Source organism: Podarcis pityusensis (genome assembly GCF_964106645.2).
Source record: "Podarcis pityusensis genome assembly, chromosome: 7".
NCBI classification, from domain to species: Eukaryota; Metazoa; Chordata; class Lepidosauria; order Squamata; family Lacertidae; genus Podarcis; species Podarcis pityusensis.
The window spans coordinates 53,253,839-53,262,241 of record NC_138031.1 but is presented as its reverse complement, the minus strand read 5'-3'; positions in this window follow the sequence as shown (position 1 = coordinate 53,262,241).

Below are 8,403 nucleotides of genomic sequence, written 5' to 3'. Positions count from 1 at the left end.
TTGGTAGAAATGCTACATAAATTTGCTTTGAAAAAATGTATCTGTTGGGCAAAATTGCATACAAAAAATTGCACCAAGGTTTTCATGAGGGTTTTAAAAATAATAATGATCAGGAACTCATGTGGAAATGAAAAACTGAATTTAAAATTAGAATAATAAGAAAGGGAAAAGCTGAAATTTTCATGTTTTCTCATCCCGAGGCGGGATAAACGGCCATAAACACACAATTGGCATGTCTTCAGAGGAACATGTTGGCATCAGTCAGGCTTACAGCATGAAAGAATTGCCTTGAAAAATACTCACCTTGTGTGAGTTTAATGTGCCCTGTATACACAATGATATAATATTTAATCATGAACTGTGTTTTCCATAGTTTCTTAAAAAACATAACCAGGGAAGAAAGCAATATACAATAATGAAATGCCTTATAAATCCGCTATGTTGTGGGGAAATATTTTTCCTTACAGTAGTGCATGTTTTGTAAAGGATCATCAAGAGGGATGCTGTCAGTGCTACTAAACAGAAGGGTGTTTTGTATTTGTTACCTCTGACGTACAAAGCAGAAGCACAGCGCTCCCTTTCAATAGGTCATAATCATCTGCCATCCGCAGCTGGAAAAAGCAAACCTATTGGCACAACACTTGTCAGATCTTCTGATATGCGGGCGCATTTAAGTATAAGACATTTGGTTGTTTGTCTGAGACCTCTATTCTTGTAAACAAGGTAGTAGGCTATATCCCTGTGGTCTGACTTACCTCTTTATGATAGGGATTCTCAAGTGCTGGGAAGAATATAATCAATTTGGTCCAAATTTTACTGCTTGTGGGGCTTGGGAAAGCATAGATTCTCCTTTGGCCCACCTACTATTCCACGGTATCTCTGCTTTGTAGATCTCTGAACTGCACAGGATGAAAGGCATTTCAGCTTCTATTCCATAAGGAAAGACCATTTTTGGCCAATATACCAGATCTCGCAAGAAGAAGAAATGGGTGTGTGACTGTGTTTATAGGCAAGAACTATCAATCCTTAGCTGATGGAGTACTGAGAATATTTCCTTGCACACATTTACCCAGTGGGACTGATTTTTATTTTTATTTTGCTACATGATTGCAAATATGGCCTTTAATGACCACGTTTCAGAAGGCATTTTCTACTGGTACAGTTATTTTGAGTAGGTGACTTCTTTGTTTAAAAACATTTGGGAGAGGTTCTGCTCTTTTGATTAAAAGGAATATGGGGGTTGATCTAAATGTGTACCTTTTGTGCAGATCCAGTACCCTGTCAAAGGTGAATACTCATCAATTATCTCTGGAAATTCGTATTAATGCTGTAGTAGCTGCTCAAACATTGTCTCTTGTGTAAATTCATAGTAGAGGTGTACTGTCTAAAGGCCAATCAGAAGAGACTGGCAGAATATTTGTGGCAGCCACAAAACTCACTGGGCGACCTTGGGCCAATCACTATCTTTCAGCCTAGAAATACCTCACATGGTGGCTGTGAGGATGAAATGTGGAAAAGGAGAACCATGCACCCCACCTTAAGGTCCTTGGAGGAAAGTGGGGATATAAATGTCATGATCAATATATCAACTGCAGCAAAGAAAGTAGATGCAAATAGATAGCTTGAGGGATAAACAGGCAGTGCCTGCTATTCACACCGGGAAAACCACTGAGACTTACTACTGTATAAGGAAAAGGAAAGATTTTTCTCTCTCTTAGCCCTCTCATTATTGGGATAAGTGAACTGGCTAGAGCTGGCACTCCCAATGCCAAGAGGATAAAGCTCTAACCAATAAAATAAATATACTGTTGAAGGAATGCAGTACTGCAGGACAGCGTTGGTAAGTCTCTAAATTTTGTTCTGTATGGGACAATGACAATAAAGAGTATCGTATCGTATTGTATCGTATGATGATGATGATGATTATATTTATACCTGCACATATTAAAACACCAAACATTAAAAACTTCCCGATACAGGGCTGCCTTCAGATGTCTTCTAAAAGTTACATAGTTATGTAGTTGGTACTGTTTGGTGGAGTAGTTGCATAGACAGTACGCAATAAGCAAATGGACCCCAGACCACCCTAAGCTTGGTGCCTGAGGAAAGTCACCCAGGTTCCCTGCAAGGAATTTTGTTTGTGTTTAATATTAGTCACTGCATGAGAATTAATAATTTATTTCGTGTCCAGTCGGGCTAGCATTTTGTTTCATGTTTCTGTTGGAAATTACAAACTGCAGAGAGAATTTTTTATTTCCTAGTATTAGGTCAAGTTCAAGGTACAGGTAATATGCAAAGATGGCTTAGAATATGTATATATTTTTTTCTTTTTTAAAACAAGCAAACACATCATCCTGCCAACAACCCACTGCTATTACAAGGATTTATTTGACGGAAATGCTGTTTCTTTAAGAAATGTCAGGCTGCTTAGTATGCAAGATTTACCATTTGGCCCAAGGATCTTTATTTAGTCTGAATGGCTGTAAAGGAAATGGAATTATTCAAGGTTGTTTCAGCTTATCAGATGAAGCTTCTCAATATATGTATGCTACTCATGTAAGAGTTTTCTTTTGATCCTTAGTGCTCTGTGTGTGCGTTAGCTTGGGGGTTGTCAATGTTCAGTTTCCTACATGTAAAAAGCCTGCATTTACAGAGAAACTAGAGATTTGGCTTTAGGAATTTGTGCTTCAGTTAACAAAGAATTCATTAACACCTCCATTCAATGCACATGAAGGCAGATAAGCAACAACTGAATAATTTTGTCTTGACCTTCAGTGATAAACATATTCAAGCAAATTACTACTTTCCCTCTAGCCAAATGTTAATTTCCGTGATTAAAGTACTGCACACACCAACTTATCATTTTGCCACTACTGTTGATCATACATGCATGCAATTGTTCGATGAATAATTATAAGATTGTTAATTAGAACATGGGGCACATATATTCCTCTCCTCTCCCATGTATTCACTGGCAGAGGGTTGTTTTTTTTTTTTAATGCCCCTAATGACTCCATTAATTATTAACAAGATCTGGAAATAACAGCATTTATTCCACTTGTAATAGCAAAGAAAAAGAAATACAGCTGAAAATCATTTTGTGAATGAAGGACAAGTATTGTAGGCAACGAGGTCTATTTTCCTTCCCTTGGCAAAATTCTTTGCTCCTCAGCCAATGCTTTCATTACCTACTAAAAGGCATGTGATGTGTTCCTCCTGTTGCCACTTGGATCACTCTGGAAACTGGCTGTGTGTGGCGTCGGCGAACTTTTCACTCAACTGAATAGTGTGAAATGTCATGGGAACATGTGGAAAGATCCAATCCACGTGGTCCAAGTACATGGAACATCTGCCAAACAGACAGCTTGGCAAGTGGTCCAGTTGGCAGATGGAAAAGAAGGAGCAGTCATGACACATAAATGCAAACTTGTTGGCAGGGGTGACGGTACTGATATTGGCACTGACGTGTGGCTGTAGGACTGCTGACCCAAGTGGAGACTGGTGATGGAGCCCTTTTGCTCAGGGCAGACCAGGACAAGTCCAGGCACTCAGCAAGAGAAGGCAGAACAGAACACGAATGATGGCTGGTTATTGGACTGGCCTATTTTCTGCCATCCAAATTTCTAATACAGGAACAGCTACAAGCAGCACCATTGAATGTTGTGGAGCCACTTCAAACCTGACCAACAAAAGAGGAATACGAGGGAGGGCAAATTGGTTGCCCCATCTCCTGGCACAATGTATTAGATTAAGGGTATAAGGGCCAAAAGTTAAAATGCTGGAATTTTTTTTTTTTAACGTGCATATCAGCTTCACAAAGTCTCTTCCTGCACAACTAAGAAGATGAAGATTTGGGTTTAAGGGCTGCAGCTTAATTAAATAAACATAATTCAAAAGACTGCAGCAGAAAGATTGATAATCTGTGCAGGCATCCTATTTGGGTCAGACCTTGAAGAATAGAACCCCAGTCTCCCTCGAGCGTAACCCCACTCTGGTTCCAAGCCATGGATTGGAAGGTTAATTGGTATGTGTCTTGCCCATTCCTTCTCACCCACAGGCGTGTAAGTGCCCCGTTGTTACCTTCACCTTTATCCTGTTGTCAGTGCTGGATTCAGGGCAGCACAGGTGGCTCCCCCGCACAACGTGGTGAGCCGAGGGGCTGCAAAATTGAGAAGATCCATAATTGAGAAGCTCCATAATTGAGAAGATCCATTTGGGGACACCAAACGTTGGCCTTGTACAAAAGATGCCCGAAGTCTGCCCCTGTCTCTAACTTTCAGAAGTATGCAGCCCCCAAAGCCCAAGGGACACCCCTCCCTGTTCCACCCCAAAGCCAGCCAGTGATTAGAGGTAGATTAGGACATGCCCTTTTATGAAGCTGGTGCCATTGGTGCTTACCATGGCAGCAAATTGTTTTAAATGATTTTAATATAGTTTTTCACCGATGTCATCAGCCCTGGTCCTGATGGTGAAGGGCAAGTAAGACTCTAGATTATGATGCTAATAAGAAATAATAATAATAATAATAATAATAATAATAATAATAATAATAGATAATGATAAGATTGTATTGTATTTCTTTCTCCCTGGCCACACAACAGCCTCCTAGGTGAGTCCAGGGCAGAGTGTTTTCCTCACTGAAAGCATCATAAAAGGGCCTTTCTTTCCCAGCTCCTCATTATAATGTGCAGATCTCTGTATATGACCTCTGTTCTAAAAGTTGTTGGTGCTTTGTCGATGGAGTTTAGAACTGTCCTCAAGTTTTGCAGTCTTAAATTATGATCTACAGTTCTAATTTTACACCTGCTCTTCATCAAGGTCACTGTCGATGCTAAGGTTTGTGTGCGAGAGAGTTTTAATGAGAATATAATAAACATACAACTGATGCTATGATTGAGGAGCTTGATTAGGCACAAGGGCTAAAAATGTATCCAATGGTTTTTTGTTTGTCAAGAAAGGGCAATTCTGTGTCTGTAATATATGAATAAAACATTAGCTAGGTCATTAAAATGCATTGCTAACTATTGCTCTCTTAGAATTGTCATCTATTCATGAATGCATGGAACTGAAACACTATTAATATTAATCGCAAAAACATTGCATCTTTACATTTCTATAAATGGATCAAACAGGTAATTTATTTTCCTGAAAAATTGGGAAGAGAAAGGGACTTCTCAAACTTTTCTTCTGTAAGGCAGCTTGTTCGTGACTGTACTGTCCTATGTTATCATAGTGTCCTAAGGAATTATTATTAAATTGAAGAGATTTGGATGGAGGTCTTATGGCTACATAGGAGAGTAAGTGTGTGGGTTGATGGGGTCTATTTGTACTGATTGAAAGCTGCAGCTATACTCAAGGGGTTAAAAGCAGGGTTTCAGAAGCAAGCTAAACTTTGTTTGACCCTTTGTTTGAATTTAAAACAGTGACTCCCATCCTAAACATACTTACCTGGGAGTAGGTCCTATTGAATTCTGAGGTTCCTGTTTCTAAGGGATGGTTGAGTCTGTTAATTTCTTTCACTTTTTTAAAGACCTTATGAAAATTTGTCCTTATTTTAGTGCAAATTTCTCTTAATACGCCCATTTTTGCAATGCAGTTTACTGTAAAACAATGCAGTTTTGTATGTTGTTTTCATTGATATATACATTTTCATAATTTAAATATACATTCATAAATATATACATGTATAAATATATACATATATACAGATACTTTAACCCCTGTTTATGCATTTCTGTGCACAAATCTTGGCTGTAGAACTGCATTGCAAAATCTGGAGTACAGCGGATTTCAAAAGATGGTTGTTTGGTTCCTCCATTGTTTCATAAAGTATGAATTAGGTAGGTTTGCCTTTAGATGCAAACTGAGATGAAATTTTCTCACACCCATGTTCAAAGTAGATATTTTACTACAAGGCTTTCACAATATTTGTATTTTTAAACACTGACAGTTTTACCTGATTTTGAGCACTATTTCAAGAAATTAGATGCAAAAGTGTTCACAAATTTTGGTTGAGGGTCAACTTAATGATGCTTGAAAGACACCACATGCTGAAGGGGGTGTAGGTGAAAATTAACATCCATTTTAGGTGTCAAAGTAAGTAAAATGTGCTTTTTGTACTGAATGCCATAGTTGCACTGGTCTTAGGTTAGGGCCAACTATTCATCAGCACCTTTGAACTTTATTGTATAGCCGTGTATATTTGAAATGCCATGACGTATTAAAATATCAGTTATTTTAATCAGAAAGCCAGTGCTGGCACAACATCTACACTGCAGAGTATTGATAATATTCACATTACTAAACATTGGCATTTAGGGATATTAATTTCAATGCCTCATATATTAAAGAGTTCCTTTGGGTAATCACTGCAGAGTTTCAGCATCCAAGAACTGCAACAACAGCTGTTAGTTGGGTAACTCCAATCAACCCTGCTTAGTACATACATTAAAAGCAGGTTGGAGCTTTTTCAAAAGAGGCAAAGTGGTTAATCTTTAAAACTTAGCTCTATGATAAACTATTGTGGCTAATTTGGCCCTCATATCCAAAGTCATGCAGTGCCATATCTTATTAGTTTATGCTGGCAGCAAGGCCTTGTCATGGACCAGAAACTGAATAGTGTGGTCAACATGCTAGCAACAATGCAAAGCACGTTATTCAAGGGAAGATGGGAAACCTTTTAAACAGAATCCACTATACAGCATCCTCTTTGCCAAATGGGCATTAGGGCTTAAAGAAAGCTAATTCAACCATCTCTATGTGTCTTGTCCTACATGTTTTGAGATGGGCAATGGTGGTTACTCACCAGCAAGGAAAGTCATTCTTTAAGCAATCAAAGGCATTATCTTGTTCATCATTGTTTTGTATATTCCAGACTTCGATGTTCCTGCAAAATCAGCAGCCTGCTAAACCCTCATTAGAGGGAGGTGATTACAGCTCTATCTTGAGTAAAGCTCTAGTGCAGTGGTTTTTCAAATGTACTAACTTCATAGGGAAAACTACATTAATTTATCTGTTCAGGAACCTCTAACTGCCTGACCCAGAGCTGAAGGTACGTTGAACCTCACTATCATGTGGAATGAAATGTGAGTTTGGCCTAGACCTAAAACATACAAAACATTCCCACGTGGCTTTGTATTGCAAGGGGAGATTGTTGATGATGGGCCAGATTTTTGCCTGCCATCTGCAAATGTTCACCTGAAGAACTGCAGATTTTCCCACAGTGTGACGAAAGATGCCCTGGTAAATTATTTCGAACTGCAACTTGCAATTCAGTAGTCAACCACATGGCTCAATAATCAACAGGTGAGATGTCCCCTGTGTATAAGCCCTGAGAAATTTGCAAATGTGCTAAAAATAATAACTTATGTTTCCCTAACTGAAGCCATGCAAATCGGTTTCAGCTAAATACTTTGGAAAGAGGTGGAACTCTAGCAAAACCTGAAACTACACCTTCCAATAAAATGCCATGCAAAAGTTATGCAAGGAATAATGAGCAAGAAAATTACAGTGCAGTGAAACATCTGCCAGTTACAGCAATCAGAAGAATCCTAGCCTTTGTAAACAAGCTTATAAAAGTGTGGAGACTCCCAAATATGTTCAAGATGAAATAGCAACTGGAGGTGGAAAGGATACCTGATTTTTTTTCACATCAGTTACGACAAAACTACTTATTTGCAAATTCCCGGATGATGCTTTTATATGCTTATTTGCTTACTTTCAAATACATTCATGTTACTTTTTGTAATACCAAACTGAGTATTTGAAAAATATCTGCTAGTGAAAAGATGTGTGTAGTATTACCGGTGGTAACGTGTGTAGTATTACCTGTATACCTGAACGAGCACGTCCACCCCCATCGTTCAGCCCAGACACTAAGGTCCAGCGCCGAGGGCCTTCTGGCAGTTCCCTCACTGCAAGAAGTAAGGTTACAGAGAACCAGGCAGAGGGCCTTCTTGGTAGTGGCGCCTGCCCTGTGGAACGCCCTCCCAACAGATGTCAAGACAATAAGCAACTATCTTACTTTCAAAAGACATCTGAAGGCAGCCCTGTTTAGAGAAGTTTTTAATGTTTAATGCTGTACAGTGGTACCTTGGGATGCGAACAGGATCTGTTCCGGAGCCCCGTTCACATCCTGAATAGAACGTAAGATGCGATGGTGCGTCTGCATGTGCACGGGTCATGTTTTGCCGCTTCCGCACATGCATGTGATGTCATTTTGAACATTGGCGCATGTGCGAGCGGTGAAACCTGGAAGTAATGCGCTCTGTTACTTCTGGGTTGCCGCGGAACGCAACCCAAAAGCGCTCAACCTGAAGCACATTCAACCTGAGGTATGACTGTATTGTGTTTTTAATATTTGGTTGGGAGCTGCCCAGAGTGGCTGGGGAAACCCAGCCAGAT